The sequence below is a fragment of the Heterodontus francisci genome, chromosome 34, assembly GCF_036365525.1.
Source record: "Heterodontus francisci isolate sHetFra1 chromosome 34, sHetFra1.hap1, whole genome shotgun sequence".
NCBI classification, from domain to species: domain Eukaryota; kingdom Metazoa; phylum Chordata; class Chondrichthyes; order Heterodontiformes; family Heterodontidae; genus Heterodontus; species Heterodontus francisci.
The window spans coordinates 4,440,867-4,459,547 of NC_090404.1; positions in this window are offsets into that span (position 1 = coordinate 4,440,867).

Here is an 18,681-nt window from a genome sequence, read left to right on the forward strand (position 1 = left end):
TTGAATCTGCCTGTAATGGACCCACATTTGCCTTAGCCTAACGAGTCCGATGCATTCCTGAAGTAGTGCGGGGCTCATGGCGCAGAAATGCAAGGCGATGTTGGAGATCAGGGCATTGCCAATCGCTAGCTCAGTAATCTTGGCATCTTTTGTCAACATAGAAACAAACCAATTAATGATGTCGGTGTTCCTGTGTACATTCCCTCCATTAAGATGAAGCATATACTGTGCCGGCTGCCCAGCGTGCTGACTGCACCAGTACATATAAGTGTGAGAATCGTTTCTCTTTTCAAGCTACACAGTCGTGTGATGTTACTTTTCTCTTCAATTGTCATTTCAAGGACAGTCTGTTCAATTGTGTCTTGGTGGTTCAATTATAAGAGAATATCAGAGTAATAGTCATGATTAGAAGCATTATCATCACCACCATCTCAATGAACATAATTATCATCATTTGACCAATAATGAAACCTAGGTTGCAGCAGGGAAAATGCATTTTTGCTTGAAAGGAAACATGACAGTAAAGTAATTTAATGATTATTAACAGTGGGAGCCTGTTCCATATGATGCTTTCTGAGTCTGTAATTCTGCAGTCTGGAAAATACGCTGTCTGAGCGAACGCATTTCCTAACCCACTGACCTTCTAACTCAGCCAGTGCCAAACAGGGAACAGCGACAGCAATCTCTCCATAAACACAGGGGAAGCAAGGCGGCTCAGAGCCAGAGCAACTGAAATTTTGCGGGCGGGGCTGCCGCGGGGGCAGTGTTGACACATGGAGGATTCATTTGTAAGGAACTGAATTCATTCATAATGTCGCAATCTGAAATTGTATAACTCTGCCTGTCTCTAAGAGTTGTTTTACTTGCGTAATTATTGCACATTCGCTACAAGCAGGCTTGCGATATGAAAGACAGAATTATTATATTATTTACAAGTTACCAAAATCTTCATCAGTGAAGTGGGTTAAAACTCGGGTGGGAATGTAACGGTGGGAAATGGAATGAAATGGTAATAAAAGCAAAATACTGCAGATGTTGGAAATCTAATAGGACAAGGTCACAGAAAATAACTGAGCAGCAGGTCATGGACCAAAGGCAGCGGTATGTTAATGGTGTGGTCACATACAAGCGTTAGTGCAGAGAGGGTGCACATTGACAGAAAATGAACAGCCCTGACCCCAAGCACAAGCATGAAAAAAACTGTGAGTAGGCACAATAGAAACAAACGAAGCAAATTAAAATAAAATAAAAGAAACAAATAACAAAGAAAAAAGAAAAAATAACTAAGAATAAAAATTAAAAGGTGGGTCCGTCATGCACTGAAATTTTTGAACTCAGTGTTCAGTCCGGCAGGCTGTAGTGTGCCGAATCGGTAACTGAGATGCTGTTCCTCGAGCTTGCGTTGACGTTCACTGGAACACTGCAGCAACCCCAGGACAGAGATGTGGGCATGAGAACAGGGGTTGAATTGAAATGGACAGCAACCGGAAGCTCGGGGTCATGCTTTCGGACTGAGTGGAGGTGTTCTGCAAAGCGGTCACCCAATCTGCGTTTAGTCTCCTCGACATTGGGGACGGAAGTGGCTGTTCAGAGATGTAGAAATGGACGAGAGAAGAAATTCCAGCCGGTCTAATAACAACTCGGCGCTGTTTCTTCCTTTCCAGGTTCTGTAAGGTCGCAGTCTCTGTTTCTGAAGTTAAGACTGGAACCGCCGAGATTAAACTCTGCCTGACACCACTTATTGTCCTGATCACAGGTCGGTACCATTATAAACTCCCTGCAACATTCGCCAATCATCATTAAATTTCCCATCTCCAGCTGCGGGTCACTTTCACTTTATTATACTTCATCTAACATGCTGTGTGTCCGCTGTTTATTTTCAGAGATGGGTAACAGAGACTCAGGGCTCCAGTAAGAACAAGGAGTTGGATCAGTAAATTTAGCAATAATCTATAGTTGTTCTGCATGGTTTCACTTGCCAGCTGTAACCTGTTCTGGCATCACCAGTATCCACACCAAGCTCCTTAGTATCTGTTCAGAACCGATAGTCACGAAAATAAGGAAACGGCTCCCGGTTTTGAACACTTCAGCGGTAATCTCAACCGGATGCAAGGCACTTTTCTCCTGCCTATGAAAGGCTTGAGGATCACAGACAACGACTATTATTACTGCACCATAAGACCCACAGTGAATAAGATTCCTCGAGCAGAACACAGGTCGGCATTAAGGGTGGGCGCCAAGTAAATACAAGGGATTGAATCCCAGAGAGTTTGCACAGAAAATGAAGGGAATATGCACTTTTTCCGAGCTGTTTTCTCAGTCAGTGCTCTCACCGTTGTGAAATGTAACATTTTTGCAGCATTTGAATCTAGGGTCAAATTCAGATATTCCCAGCTACCTGTTAACAATGACTTGCAGATCTCTGGGATGAATAACAGGATCGATCTGTCCAAGTAACATATCCGTCAGGCCACATCTTGCAAAGTTTCTGGAATTGCATTGGTAACAAAAGCGGCTGAATGAAATCATCACTTTACTGGTACAAGTTGAACATAAGTGATACCGCACACCGATTTGAAGAGGAGTGGCTACTTATAATGTCCTTGATAGCCTTAGGACTGTAGCAATGATGTTCATGGTCGGGAGGCTATTCATTCATACCAGGGCTTGAGAGCAAATCGAATTATTTCACCTTAATTAGAGAGAGATCTATTTCTCATATAACATAAAGATATCCTGTTATACAACAATGGAGACAAAGTGAGAAAGAAGCAGAAAGACTGACAACGAGATAAAGAACAAGCGACTGAGACAGGGAGAAAGACGCACAAACGTATTCAGGGAAGAAAGTATTGGTGAGACACAGCAGTAATTAGTCCTCAACGAACCTGATTGGTTCACAGTTGACATAATATCTGAGCCACCAGCCAACGTTACCCAGAGAAACACCCGTCCGTTTTCCAATAAGTGAATTCTGCCTCGATCAAAGGTCATTCTTCAATGTAGGATTGGAAAATTAACAATTAAAGCATTCTGCTATTTTCAGTCGAACGCTAAACCAGACAGCATGTGCTTCCTACGTTTCTTACTGATGATACTGGTCTTGTTGTCGCATGAACCTATGTTTAAAAGAAAAGTGTGTCCTCCATTGGTTATATTCAGTCTTCTAATTTCGACTTCTGTGTATTGTTACAGGAATGAGTGGTGACGATTCAGTGTCCCTGGACCCACTTGAATTAACGGTTCAGGAAAGACGGGCGGTAATTCTGAACTTTAGTTACACGACAGCGTAGCCTGACTTAAATCTTTTCTGGTACATGCAGTATCTGAGGGAAGCTCCGAGATTTTACTGAGAACATGCAGCATGGTACAGGGGGATAAATCTCCAGATTTTCCAGATTCTGGTGAATTGGACAAAGAAAAGAAAACAGTTCCTTCAAAAGTCGACGGGGCTCTTGTCTCTGACTCTGCGGTGCGTTACTGTGTCCTCCGCCTCACACTGTCAGAGGAGCGCAGTCTGTCAGTACAAACATGTCAAAGGACTCTCACCTCCTCTCACTGAATCTGGATTGTTATCTGATAATGGAACACAAACCAAACTATGGAGATAAACACATGGGTCAATTTATAGATGGGTAGTTCATTAAACAGTTAGAAAGATAAATGGACAGTCTCCTCGCCTTCACTTTCTCCTTCAATGATCTCTTCCTCCTTTGTTTGAAAGTATCCAGCTGCTGCAGACAGGCGCCTGTGAATTCCGGCTGTGGAGTCTGTGAGTATAAAGCTCAGTGTGTTTCACAGCTCAGTAACGGGTTGGTTCTTGTTCGTTTGGGAGCTGAATGATGAGATAGTTGGACATTAGCACTTCAGTCATCACTCCGATTGCCCGACTGCAACATAACCAAGAGGTGGATCGGATCATGAAGAATATAAAACAGTTAACTCTGGATATAACTTTAAATTAAACTGCGGAATTATAGCTTAGGGACACGGGTTCAAAGTATGAAAGGTCATTTCAGGACCGGTATCAGGAAATTCTTCAGCAATCAATGCGTGGAATCAAGTTCCAGATGCAACAGAAGATGGTCAAACCTGGGAATAATTTCATAAAATGATGGATATTCCAAAGGCGAAGGTTGGAGCAGGATGGGGTTGGAGGCATGTTGGTGTTAAACAGTCTATCCTAAGAGTGGCAGAATTCCAACTCCCGCCCTGCATGATCCTGTGATCTTGTGATCAATCGCAGGAGTCGGCAATTTGTTTTGGACATGCAGTCGCTTGTAGTCACCAGCAGAGGGCACTAAATGTCTTCACTGTGTTGGTGTCAATGTGGCAGCGACTGCAGCTTCAGTATTGAGTAACTTTACTGAAGAAGCGGATTGAAGAAAAGTTTCGGTAACAGAAACATTCATTTCAAATGGAAGTTGTTTTTATCAATGTCATGATGAAGGAATAAAATATTATTACTAATGGCGATATTCTGCATTTTGTAAGAAGCCGATCACCACAGAATCACTCAGTCCATTTGTTGCGACACTCCGCCACTCTCCTCAAAGCTGTCAATTATTCCCTATTGCATTCAAGTAAAAGGTGCTGGCTGTCTCGTTTATCTGCAGAACAACTGCAAACTTGTTATGCTGGCTGTGGGAAATTCTAATGAGCAGTGCACAGCTCTTCTCGTGGAATTCAATGGCACAGATGCCAGGACAACATGAATTATTTTCCTCATGCACCAGCCTCACAGACTGGCTCTGTTAAAGGGCCAACATTGAGTTTTAACCCCGTCCAGTTCCCTGTTGTGAGAACAATTTCCCTGTTCACTGCTCTGATGTCATCAATTCTGGATGAAAGGACCGAAGAGCTGATTGGATGAATTGCAGTACTAATGCACTGAGTGCTGATTGGATGAACTGGAGAATAAAGGATTTGTGATCTGATTGGACGAATTAAACAACAAAGGACCCGTGAGTTGACTGGATGTCACATGCTGTCCAGGCCAGCAATGGACCTATCGGGAGAAAGGCTGGATATCGAACAGCATCTTCTAAAGGCCTGATGAAAACAATTCCAGCTTCAATCAGTTCAGTTCATATCAGCCCACAACTGTCTGAAAACGTGTTGGATGTTACTTTTTATTTATTCCTCACAGCTGCAGCTCTCTTAACTGGGAAGTTCACAATTTGCACAAGGCCGCCTTTCACATCTTGATCATATAGTTCATCGGTCTGTTCCCTGAAAACAAGGGTAACAATCGATTGATCGGAAGTGAACAAAGCAATCCGGATCTACCTTGAGTCAACACTGAACACTGTTTGAGCAAACTCGACAAGCTCCCCCAATAAGAGAAATTGGAAGAGTTGAGCTGAGATTACAGGGGAATGGCAGACAGACATGGCCCTCCCCACCAGGGCTAATGACAGACACCGATAGACACACGAGTCTTACACCCACAGGCCGTTTGTCGGCTTCCCTTCACAATCGATCCCAGCACCTACCTGTTGCAGCTTCTGAACTGTGGAAAGTGTATTTGTGTTTACCTGTCCTGATTTCTCAGTTAAGTATTGGGGGTGACGGGCTGATTCTCGGAGATAGACGTTGGTTAATTTGATATTGCTCTGTTCTTGCAGGATATTGTCGAGGAGACTCCGTTTCACAGACACCGGCTGTAATCACAGTAAGTGAAGGAGACGATGTTCGGTTGCACTGTGATTATACAACTACAAGCAGCAGCAATCCTTACCTATTCTGGTACCGTTAGTATCCCAGTGGATACATGGAATATCTGCTGCAAAGAAACAAATACAGTGAGGACCGAGAAAGATTTCCAGAGGACCGTTTTTCAGCGGAGCTCGATGATTCGATCCGAACCATCCCACTGAAAGAATCTAAAACAGAACTGACAGACTCTGCGGTGTACTACTGCGCACTGAGACCCACAGAGACACAGAGCTGGGCTGATCCTGAACAAAAACTGTCAGAGAGTCTCTCAACATCACAGCAAGTTAGGGAAACATTGTGATTGGAGGCGAGTGTCTGCATTAGTGATTAGAACTTGTACTGTTAATGTTAATATACAGTTATCCTTTTTCCTGCAATGTTTCACTTTTCAAATAATGATCTAATTTCCTTTTAAAAGTAACGATTGAATCTGTCTCATATAAGCCCACAGACTCCCATAACTACCTCGACTACACTTCTTCACACCCTACCTCCTGTAAGGACTTTATTTTATTATCCCAGTTTCTCGGTCTCCAAGGCATCAGTTCTGATGATGCAACCTTCGGCAACAGCGCTTCTGACCTGTTTTCCTCTTTCCTCAACACAGCATTCCCCGTACCATCCCACACCACCTCCCCCGCTCCACCCCCACAGCCACACTGTTGTTGACGGGGCCCTTCAACCGTGTCTGGCCTATTTCCCACACTTCTGCCCGCACCCCTTCCCCTCCATCCCAGAACCGCGACAGGGTTCCCCTTGTCCTCACTTTCCACCTCACCAGCCTCCATATCCAAAGGATCATCCTCCACCATTTCTGCCACGTCCAGCGTGATGCCAATACCAAACGCAGCTTCCCCTCCTCTCCCATGTCAGCATTCCGAAGGGATCATTCCCTCCACGGCACCCTAGTCCACTCCTCCATTACCCCCAAAGGCCGTCTCCTTCCTATGGCTCCTTCCCATGCAATCACTGGAGGTGCAATACCTGCCCCTTTACCTCCTCTCTCCTCACTATCCACGGTCCGAAACACTCCATTCAGAAGAAGCAGAGGTTTGCTTGTACTTCCTTCAATGCAGTATACTGTATTCGCTGCTCGCAATGCAGTCACCTCTGCACTCGGGAGACCAAAGGCAGATTGGGTGACCGCTTTCGGGAACACCTCTGCTCAGTCTAAAAACATGCCCCGAGCTTCTTGTCGCTTGTCATTTCAATACCCGCACCCGCTCCCACCCATACAAAGTCCCGCCCCCTCCCACCCTCCAACTCCCCCCCTCCCCCCAACTCTGCTCTCTTGACGACTTCTCTGTCCTGGGCTTGCAGCAGTGTTACGTGTGCTGTGGACAGAGTGGAACCAGTGGATGGAGCTTACTTAGGTTTCCAGAAGGCATTTGATAAGGTGCCACATCAAAGATTATTGCAGAAAATAAAAGCTCATGGTGTAGGGGGTTACATATTGACATGGACAGAAGATTGGTTAGCTAACAGCAACAGAGAGTCGGCATAAATAGGTCAGTTTCTGAATGGCAAGATGTAACGAATGGTGTGTCACAGGGCTCTGTGCTGGGGCCTCAACTTTTTACAATTTATATAAATGACTTCGATGAATGGACCGAAGGTATGGTTGCTCAATTTGCTGATGACACAAAAATGGCTGGAAAGTAACTTGCAAAGAGGACATAAGAAGGCTACAAAGGGATGTAGATAGGTTAAGTGAGTGGGATAAGATCTGGAAAAGTGTGCATAATGTGGGAAAGTGTGAGATTGTCCACTTTGGCAGGAAGAATATAAATGAAACATGTTATCTAAATGGTGAGAGATTTCCGAGCTGTGAGATGCAGAGGGATCTTGGTGCCCTAGTGCATGAATCGCAAAAGGTTAGTATGCAGATACAGCACATAATTAGGAAAGCTAATAGAATGTTATCGTTTAATTGAATACAAAAGTAAGCAGGTTATGCTTCAGCTATAAAGGACGTTGGCGTGACCACATCTGGATTACTGTGTACAGTACTGGTTCCTCATTTAAGGAAGGATGTAAATACGTTGGAGGCAGTACAGAGATGGTTTCCGAGATGAATACCTGGAATGGATGGGCTTTCTTACCAGGAAAGGTCCTGGGGAAAATTGATATACAGAGAGATTTGGGTGTTCAGGTCCATTGTTCCCTGAAGGTGGCAACGCAGGTCAATAGAGTGGTCAAGAAGGCATACGGCATGCTTTCCTTCATCGGACGGGGTATTGAGTACAAGAGTTGGCAGGTCATGTTACAGTTGTATAAGACTTTGGTTCGGCCACATTTGGAATACTGCGTGCAGTTCTGGTCGCCACATTACCAAAAGGATGTGGATGCTTTGGAGAGGGTGCAGAGGAGGTTCACCAGGATGTTGCCTGGTATGGAGGGCGCTAGCTATGAAGAGAAGTTGAGTAGATTGGGATTATTTTCATTCGAAAGACGGAGATGGAGGGGGGACCTGATTGAGGTGTACAAAATCATGAGAGGTTAGATAGCAAGAAGCTTTTTCCCAGAGTGGGGGGTTCAATTACTAGGGGTCATGAGTTCAAAGTGAGAGGGGAAAAGTTTAGGGGGGATATGCGTGGAAAGTTCTTGACGCAGAGGGTGGTGGGTGCCTGGAATGCGTTGCCAGCGGAAGTGGTAGACGCGGGCATGATAGCATCTTTTAAGATGTATCTAGACAGATACATGAATGGGCAGGAAGCAAAGAGATACAGACCCTTAGAAAATAGGCGACATGTTTAGATAGAGGATCTGGATCGGCGCAGGCTTGGAGGGCCGAAGGGCCTGTTCCTGTGCAGTAATTTTCTTTGTTCTTTGTTCTTTGAAAGATAGGATGAGGTTGGCTTGCATCAGCTGGAACTTAGAGGAGTAAGAGGCGACTTGATTGAAACATATAATATCTTGAGGGGGCTTGACAGGGTGGATGTGGAAAGGATGGTTCCCCTTGTGGGAGAATCTCAAACTGTTACTGTTTAAAATTAAGGTGTCGCCCATTTAAGACCGCGATGAGGAGAATTTTTTTCTCTCAGAGGGTCGGCAGTCTTTGGATTCCTCTTCCTCAAAAGGCAGTGGAAGCAGAATCTTTGAATATTATTAAGGTAGAGTTAGATATTTTATTTATTTTCATCATTCGTTTTTTAACTATGTGTCTCCCCACTTTTTGTTCGTGTTTGTGCTTTTGGCTTGGGCTGTTAATTATTCTGTCATTTAATATCCTCTCTGCACTAATGCTTCGTCCTTCACCACACGATTGGCACTCTCTTTGCCTTTGCCCCATGACCTCCTTGTCTGTTAATCGCTGACCATCTGTCCTATCAACACTTTCCCTTTTGTTCCCTTTACCCCCAACCCCGCTTTATTTGTATCTAAGCTATTACATTTCTAAACTTTGCCAATTCTGATGAAAGGTCAGTCACATGAAACGTTAACTCTGCTTCTCTCTCCTCAGATGCTGAGTGCTTCCATCACGTTTTATTTTTATTAATGTTTTTGTGTCCAGCTGTTACTGACCCTCCCTCACACGGGCAACAGTTTCTCTTTATTCACTCTATCAAAATCTATTTTTTCTTCATATGTCACTCAGTGATCTTTTATTCTTTATATTGTATCCTGCTTTTGTTGGGATTTACTATTCACACATTCTCTAAATGTTTCTCTCTCTATCCTGCAGAGAGCGGCCTTGAAGGCATCACTCATCAACGAAAAGAAGATGTGACAGCTCGGGGAGGAGTGATCTCCACCATGACGAGCTCCTATACTGAGGTGACGAGAGTTTGCCTGGAATGGTACCGGGATGGTCTCTCCGTGGATCCGGAGAAATTCTCATCCACTGCACCGACGGGTTCATTGACAATTCGTCTTTTGCAACCCGGCGCTTCACCACATCTTTGGTCAAAAAATACACGGCCGTCAGTGAAACAGTTTCACAGGTGGCAGCTGCCGATACCAGGAAATACTACTGAGTCTTAACACCGCACACAGCCGTGTAGGTTGGGAAAGAGCCTATACATAAACTGAAGATGTAATGACAAGAATACTGTGTCAGTGAACTCGCGGTATCATTGTATTTCATGATCGCTACTGAGTGCAATGGTCCAATGGAGAAGCGTAACAATTCTTTCATCCATTTTTCCCTCAGTGTATCATAAACGGACAGATTGACAATTTTATCGAACATTGTGCACCCAAAGGATTTTATTTTTGTTGACCACAAATTACCGATATCTCGAAAACACTTGGACTCCCAAATTCCTTCATTCCTCCACAAGAGTCAGCGTCAGAATCAATGACACCATTTCTGGCACAGAATTCCACATTCATACTTCTTACTTTGTGATAAACTTCCTTTTACTTAAAAGTCAATCTTCTGCTGTTTGAAAGCTCACACTATTGGCTATCTTTATTGTCGCTGTTTCCACAGGGACCAGCAGAGTTTCTTCTTTGCTTTGCATTGTTGCAGTCCATTTTACCAGATTGTGTTGATGAGCGGTCACCTCCTCCTGGGAATGCCCCGCCCACCCACCCCCAACACCTTGGATTCAGTCTCCAATCCTCTCACTGATCCTCTCCGCTCAAGACGACACCTGTCGGGACCCAGGAACCTCCCGGCAGAAAGGAGGTTCTGTTTGGAATGACTCCGTGATTGACTGGGCAGAGGAGGACTGAAGCTCCCACAATTCACAGCAGCTAGCAAACGCCTGGGATGTCGCTGACAGTGACGTTTCAGTCAATGATATTGCATTTGCGAATGTGTGGGTCGTGAGCCATCTGACATAAGCAAACAAGACCTTCAAGTTTTTGAAAGCAAGAAATGCTGGAAATACTCAGTAGGTCTGGCAGCATCTGTGGAGAAGAAACAGAGTTAATGTTCACTGGAACGGACAGAGATGTGAGCTTGAGAGCGGGGGGACTGTTGAAATCGCAAGCAACCGGAAGCTCGGAGTCATGCTTTCGGGCTTGGCGGAAGTGTTCCACAACGCGGTCACCCAGTTTGCGTTTGGTCTCCCCAATGGAGAGGAGACCATATTGTGAGCAGCGAATACAGCATACCACAGTGAAAGAAGTATGAGTAAATCGCTGGTTCACCTGAAATGAGTGTTTGGGGCCGTGTATAGGAAGGAGAGAGGAGGTAAAGGGGCAGGTATTACACCTTCTGCGATTGCAGGGGAAGGTGCCTTGGGAAGGGGACGAGGTGGAGTGGGTAATGGAGGAGTGGACCAGGGTGTCGTGGAGGGAATGATCCCTTCAGAATGCAGACATGGGAAGGGAGGGGAAGATGCATTTGGTAGTGGCATCACGCTGGACGTGGCGTAAATGGCGCTGGATGATCCCTTTGAATATGGAGACTGATGGGGTGGAAAATGAGGACAAGGGGAACCCTGTCGCGGTTCTGAGAGGGGGGAAGGAGTGAGGGTAGGGGTGCGGGAAAAGGGCCGGACATGGTTGAGGGTCCTGTCAACCACAGAAGGCGGAATTCCTTGGTTGAGGAAAAGGGGAAGTCATATCAGAAGCGCTGTCATGGAAGGTCGCATCATCAGAGAAGATCCATCGGAGACAGAGAAACTGGGAGATTGGAATCGAGTCCTTACAGGAGGCTGGCTGTGATGAAGTGTAGTCAAGGTGGCTGTGGGAGTCGGTGGGATTATAATGGATATTAGCAGATAGCCTATCCCCAAAGATGGAGACAGAGAAGTCGAGGAAGGGAAGGGCAGTGTCGGAGATGGACGGTTTCCCATGATATTTCCTGAATCTGTAACTCTGCAATGCAGGAGCATCTCTGACGGAGCAGAAATACAAATCCCACTCCCCCAACACTGCTGATCCAACCAATGACAAGAATGGAGCCGCGGCAGCACTCCCTCCAATAACACAATCGGTTCAGAGCAAGAGCAGCAAACGGAAGTTGTGGGCGAGGATGCCGCAGACTCAAAATTTGAGTGAAGTGTGAGGCGACACTCTGCTGCACTCGGAACTGATTGAGCGGGAATAGTGTCTGTTGAATCTCCAGAATTCAGTGGCTATTCTCCACCTGCTTACTGTTCAGTTGACTGGGAAATTTAGAGTGGAAGGAGAATGAAGCTACCAGAATAATAGAATCTGAGAGCACAGAGTGAGGCCATTCGGCCTATACTCCCTATGCCTCTTTGGAAGAGTTCACTAATTCATACCTCACCCCCTACATTTTTCGCATTGTCCTGTTTTGTTGTTCATTTTCAAGTATATATAGAATTCCCTTTCGAAAATTACTGTTCAATCTGCTTCCACCACCCTTTCAAGCAGTACATTCCAAATCTTAACAAATCACCGTGTATTAAATATAAATCAATTTTCCCTGTCATTTTTCTCCAACTCTTTTAATTTGGAGTCCTTGGGATACACAATTTTATGCCAGTGGAAACAGTTACGTGCAATCTACTCTATACTGATATATGGAGAACAATCCCAGCTTTCTCTCGTCCCTCTGCATAAAGGTTCATCATTTTACTTATTCTTTAATCGGAGGTGGGCATCTCTGGTGAGGTCAGTATTTAATACCTGTCTCTACTTGCCTTTGATAAGGTGGCGGTGAGCTGACTTCTTGAACTACCGCAGTCCTGGGGGTGCAGGTTCACCCACAGTGCTATTAGGAAGGCAGCTCCAGGATTTTGACCCAGCAACAGTGAAGGAACGGCGCTTTCGTTTCAAGTCAGGATGGTGTGTGGTTTGGAGGGGAACTTGCAGCTTCTGGCGTTCCTAAGTTTCTACCGTTCTTGTCCTTCTAGGTGTTAGAGATCACGGGAATGGAAGGTACTGTCCAAGGCGTCTTGGTGCGTTGCTGCAGTGCATCTTGTAGATGGTGCACACTGCTGCTACTGTGTATGGGTGGTGGAGTGAGTGAATGCTGAAGGTTGTGGATGTGGTGCCGATCAAGCGGGCTGCATTCTCCTGGATGGTGTCGAGCTTCCTGTCTGTTGTTGGAGCTGCACGCATACAGGCAAATGGAGGGTATTCCATCACACTCCTGACTTATGCATGTAGGTGGAGGACAGGCTTTGTGGAGACAGTACGTTAGTCACTCGCCGCAGAATTCCTCGCCTCTGACCTGCTCTAGTAGCCATAGTACTTTTATGGCTGGTCCAATTCAGTTTCTGGTCAATGATAACCTGCAGAATTAGGTACGTGGGGGATTCAGCAATGGCAATGGTATTGTACATCAAGGGAAGATGGTTCGATTCTCTTTTGTTTGAGATGGTCATTGCCTGGCTCCTGCGTTGTGTGAAGTTTACCTGCCAATTATCAGCCCAAGCCTGGATGTTGTCCAGTTCTTGCTGCATCTGGATACGGACTGCCGCGAATGGTGCTGAACATTGTGCAATCCTCAGCGAATATAACAATTCTGACCTTATTATTGAAGGAAGGTCATTGACGAAGCAGCTGAGGATGGTCTTTCCGAGGACACTACCCTGAGGAACTCATGCAGTGATGTCCTGGGACTGAGATGATTGACCTCCAACAACCACAACCATCTTCATTTGTCCAGGTATGACTCCAACCAGCGGAAATGTTCCCCCTTGATTCTCATGGGCACCCGTTTTGCTCAGGCTCCTTGATGCTCTACTCCTGCTACCATTTTGGTTTACTTCCTCTGCACTCGCTCCAATGTCTTGAGATTCTTTTTCAATAGTGGAGACAGCTGTTAAGCCAACAGGCATATAATTTCCTGCTATCTGTCACACCCCTTTTTGCGAGTTTTCAATCCTCTCGGAGGTTTCCAGAATCTAGGGTATTTTGGGAGATTGCAACCAATACATCCACTATCTCTACAGCGACTTCTTTTAAAGGGAGATGGAGTGGAGCAATGTGAGGGGATCCCTCGGCTGGTGTTCAGTGAGTTCAGGAAGATGGTATCAGAGGGAATGGAGCATGGAGAGAAGATTCCTGGGGTGATCTTCAGTGAGTTCAAGGAGATGGTGTAAGAGGGAATAGAGTAGAACAAAGAGGAAGTTCAACTGAGGTGGGGGGGCAGGGGGGTGCGGAGGGCAAATAACGAGGTATAGTAGAAATGATGGAGGCAGTGATTCAACATGTGCATAACAGAAAAGTGGACACTGTGTGTGTATCTGACAGAACAGGTGGACAGTGTGGTTTGTGTATATATCAGTAAATTTGAAGTTAGAGTCTATGTGTCAGATAGACCTCAGAATCCGGGGCTCATTCCTGCCGTTTGTCCTCCCTCTTGTGTCTACCAGACTCTGGGAGTCATCCCAGCAATTAAATTGATTCAAATTCATTGAAACCCTAATTAACTATTTAATTAATAAATAGAGGAGCAACTAATCCGGAGGGAGGAGATTACTGCATTTAATATTTATAGTAGAAAGCTAGCGCTAGGGACCATATAGTTAATTGTAACTTTATTTAGTAAGGATTTAATAAGTATTTCTTTTAAATTAATGTATTAATTAGTGCTAGAAATGTCTGTTAGAGGGGTAAAGTGCTTCACCTGTGAGATGTGGAAGGTCCATGACACTTCCAGCATTGCGGACAACGTCATCTGCAAGAAGTGTACCCAATTGCAGCTCGTCACAGACCGCATGGATCGGTTGGAGCAGCAATTGGATGCGCTTAGGAGCATGCAGGTGGTGGAAAGCATCATAGACAGGAGTTTTAGAGATGTGGGTACACCCAAGGTGCAGGCAGATGGATGGGTGACCGCTAGAAGGGCAGGCAGTTAGTGCAGGAATCCCCTGTGGCTGTCCACCTCTCTAACAAGTATATCGTTTTGGATACTGTTGGGAGGGATGGCCTATCTGGGGAAAACAACAGCAGCAGCCACAACAGTGGCACCACGGCTGGTTCTGTTGTTCAACAGGGAGAGACAAAGCGCAGAAGAGCATTAGTTCTTGGGTAGTCAATAGTCAGGGGCACAGATAGGCGCTTCTGAGGACGTGAAAGAGACTCTCAGATCGTATACTGCCTTCCTGGTGCCAGGTTCAATGATGTCTCTGAATGGGCAGGGGGCATTCTGAAGGGGAAGGTGAACAGCCAGAGTTTGTGATACACACTGGTACCAACGACATAGACAGGAAGAGTGACAGGGTTCTGCAGGAGGAATAACTTCGGTAGTAAGTTAAAAAACAGGACCTCTCGGGTTGTAATTTCGGGATTACTCTCTGTGCCACGTGCCAGTGAGGCTAGAAATAAGAAGATAGTGCAACTGAACACGTGGCTAAACAGCTGGTGTAGGAGGGAGGGTTTCAGATATCTGGATCATTAGGATCTCTTCCGGGGCAGGTGGGACCTGTACAAGAAGGACGGGTTGCATCTAAACTGGAGGGGCACAAATGTCCTGGCCGCAACTTATGCTCACGTCACTCGGGAGGGTTTAAACTCGTGTGGCAGGGGGGAGGGAACAAGAGCAGTTGGTCAGCAGGTGAAGCAACTGAGGGGGAACTAGTAAATAAGGCCAGTAAGACTGAGAGGAAGAGCAGGCAGGGAGATGTTGCTGAGCACTGCGGGACTGGTGGTCTGAAGTGCATTTGTTTCAATGCGAGAAGTATAACAGGTAAGGCAGATGAAATTAGAGCTTGGATTAGTACTTGATGTTGTTGCTATTACAGAGATTTGGTTGAGGGAAGGGCAGGATTGCCAACTAAATGTTCCAGGATTTAGAAGCTTCAGGCGGGATAGAGGGGGATGAAAAAGGGGTGGGGGAGTTACATTACTGGTTAAGGAGAATATCACAGCTGTACTGTGGGAGGATACCTCGGAAATCTCATGCAGCGAGGCATTATGTAGAGCTCAGGAATAGGACGGGTGCAGTCACAATGTTGGGGGTTTACTGCAGGCCTCCCAACAGCCAGCGGGAGAGAGAGAAGCATATATGTAAATAGATTTTGGAAAGATGTAAAAGCAACATGTTTGTTGTGGTCGGTAATTTAAACTTTCCCTATTTTGACTGGGACTCAATTAGTGCTAGGGGCTTGGATGGGGCAGAATTTGGAAGGAGCATCCAGGGGGGCTTCTTGAAACAATGTGTAGATTGTCCAACTAGGGAAGGGGCCGTACTGTACCTGGTATTGGGGAATGAGCCCAGCCAGGTTGTCGAAGTTTCTGCAAGGGAGCATTTCCGGAACGGTAGCCATAATTCCGTAAGTTTTAAGGTTCTTGTGGATAAGGATAAGAGTAGTCCTCCGGTGAAGGTGCTAAATTGGAGGAAGGCTAATTATAACAATATTAGGCAGGAACTGAAGAATTTAGATTGGGGGCGGCTGTTTGAGGGTCAATCAACATCTGGGAGTCTTTCAAACGTCAGTTGATTAGAATCCAGGACCGGCATGTTCCTGTGAGGATGAAAGATAAGTTTGGCAAGTTTTGGGTACCTTGGATAACGAGGGATATTGTGAGCCTAGTGAAAAAGTAAAAGGAAGCATTCGTAAGGGCGAGAAGGCTGGGAACATACGAAGCCCTTGAGGAATATAACGAAAGTAGAAAGCAACTTAAGCAAGGAGTCAGGAGGGTTAAAAGCGGTCATGAAAAGTCTTTGACAAACAGGATTAAGGAGAATCCCACGGCTTTATATACGTATATAATTGTAGCAGTGGAAGGGTGCTTTTCTGAATGGAGGACTGTGACTAATGGTGTTTTGCAGGGATCAGCGCTGGGAGCTTTGCTGTTTGCAGTATATGTAAATGATTTGGAGGGAAATGTAGCAGGTCTGATGAGTAAGTTTGCGGATGACACAAAGGTTGGTGGAGTTGAGAATAGTGATGAGGATTGTCAGAGGATACAGCAGGATATAGATCGGTTGGAGACATAGGCAGAGAAATGGCAGTTGGAGTTTAATCCGGACAAATGTGAGGTAATGCATTTTGGAAGGTCTAATACAAGTGGGAAGTATACAGTAATGGCAGAACCCTTAGGAGTATTGACAGGCAGAGAGATCTGGGCGTACAGGTCCAAAGATCACTGAAAGTGGCAACGCAGGTGGATAAGGTAGTCAAGAAGGCATATGGCATGCTTGCCTTCATCGGTTGGGGCATAGAGTATAAAAATTGGCAAGTCATGCTGCAGCTGTACAGAACCTTAGTTAGGCCACACTTGGAATATTGCATACAATTCTGGTCGCCATACCACCAGAAGCATATGGAGGCTTTGGAGAGGGTACAGAAGAGGTTTACCAGGATGTGGCCTGGTCAGGAGGGTATTAGCTGCCAGGAGAGGTTGGATAAACTCGTATTATTTTCACTGGAACGACAAGGTGGAGGGGTGACATGATAGAGGTTTACAAAGTTATGAGTTGCATGGACAGAGTGCTTCGTCGGAAGGTTTTTCCCAGGGTGGAAGAGTCAGTTACTAGACGACATAGGTTTAAGGTGCGAGGGGCAAAGTTTAAAGGGGATGTGCGAGGCAAACTCTTTACACAGAGGGTGGTGAGTGCCTGGAACCTGCTGCTGGGGGAGGTGGTGGAAGCAGGTACGATAGTGACGTTGAAGAGGCATCTTGACAAATGCACGAATAGGATGGGAATAGAGGGATACGGTCCCCGGATGTGCAGAAGGTTTTAGTTTAGACAAGCATTGTTCATTTTTCTTTGAATTGTGCCTCCTTCGTTGTCTAATAGGCTTCAGGATCAGGAAGTCATTCCCAGGGTTTCTGGGATGTATTCGATAGCCCCTTGAATGTGGGCTCCCTGTTGTGGAAAATGGACCCCAGGCTCTTGGGATAATTCCCAGCATTTATTCTTAATGGTCTATCGTTCCAGATATTCATTAGTCTTGAGGAATCATTCCCAGGGTTTATTGTCTCTCGTGTCTGTGTTATATTTCTAACCTGGTCAGTGCCTGCCCTGGGAGCGTTTGCTGGTGCAGTGTAGAGGGAGCTTTACTGTGTATCTAACCCGGGCTGTGCCTGCCCTGAGAGTGTGTTTTGCGGCAGTGTGAAGGGAGCTATACTCTGCATTATCCCGTAAACTACCTATCCTGGGAGTGTTTGATGGACAGTATTCTTTCATATACTACACTGCTCTTTAATGCAACCTGGCACCTGACTGTGACAGACCATGGGAGGTGCTCCTCTTCGCTGTGCGGCCATTCCGACCCTGGGCATTGGCATTTTGAGGCAGAAGGAAAGGTGGCTATATTCTGATGAGCCACTGGATGGCGCAGCAGCACCATCACCGAAAGACTTTTGGTTCAAACACAAACCAGACAGGACTGGTGGAAAACAGCTGTCAGGAAAAGGGAAAATGTGTAATCGGTAAAATGGAGCGTGTGGATGGGCCTTGGAGCAGGGAATTGAGCAAAGTCACGTTAGTCCATTTGTTACTCAAGATTTATTCACAATTTCAAAAAAAACATTTTACAGAAACATTTTTAAAGGGTCCAAAGTGAATTTAGCACCTGTGAGTCACATTGAGGACAAAACACATGCGATCTGAGCTGTAGACTACTTCTAAAATTGTTACAGATCAGAGAGAAAACAGGGGCTCAACATAAAGAGAAGGAAACAGTTGCAAATAAGGGATAGTTATTTATTTACAGATGAAATTCAAACTATTGTGAAACTCGAAGGTGCATAGACATTAGCGGTAAGATTATCTGACACAATTCAAAGAAAAAAACGGAAACAATGTTTATGATCTTCTCAGCTACAGATTCTGAACCATAAACTGACGGCAATTTACTTTTACAGTTTGTTTGATAATACAGAGATGTTAAAAAATAAGGAAAATCCAGGGCGGCCGAAATTCGATCGATCACTTAACCTGTAAAAGAGGGATAAAAGAATGAAGCAGAGATTTCGTGGTCTTGGACATTCATCTCAGAACTATGAAATTTTAGGGATTTGTTAAACAGCTTCATTTAATTTGAAATGTGAGTGGATTGAATATTCTCACCTTCACCAGAGTGACGGCAGCGCTGTAGAAAATACTCAGGAAGAACAGGATGATGAATGTGGAAGCGGTTG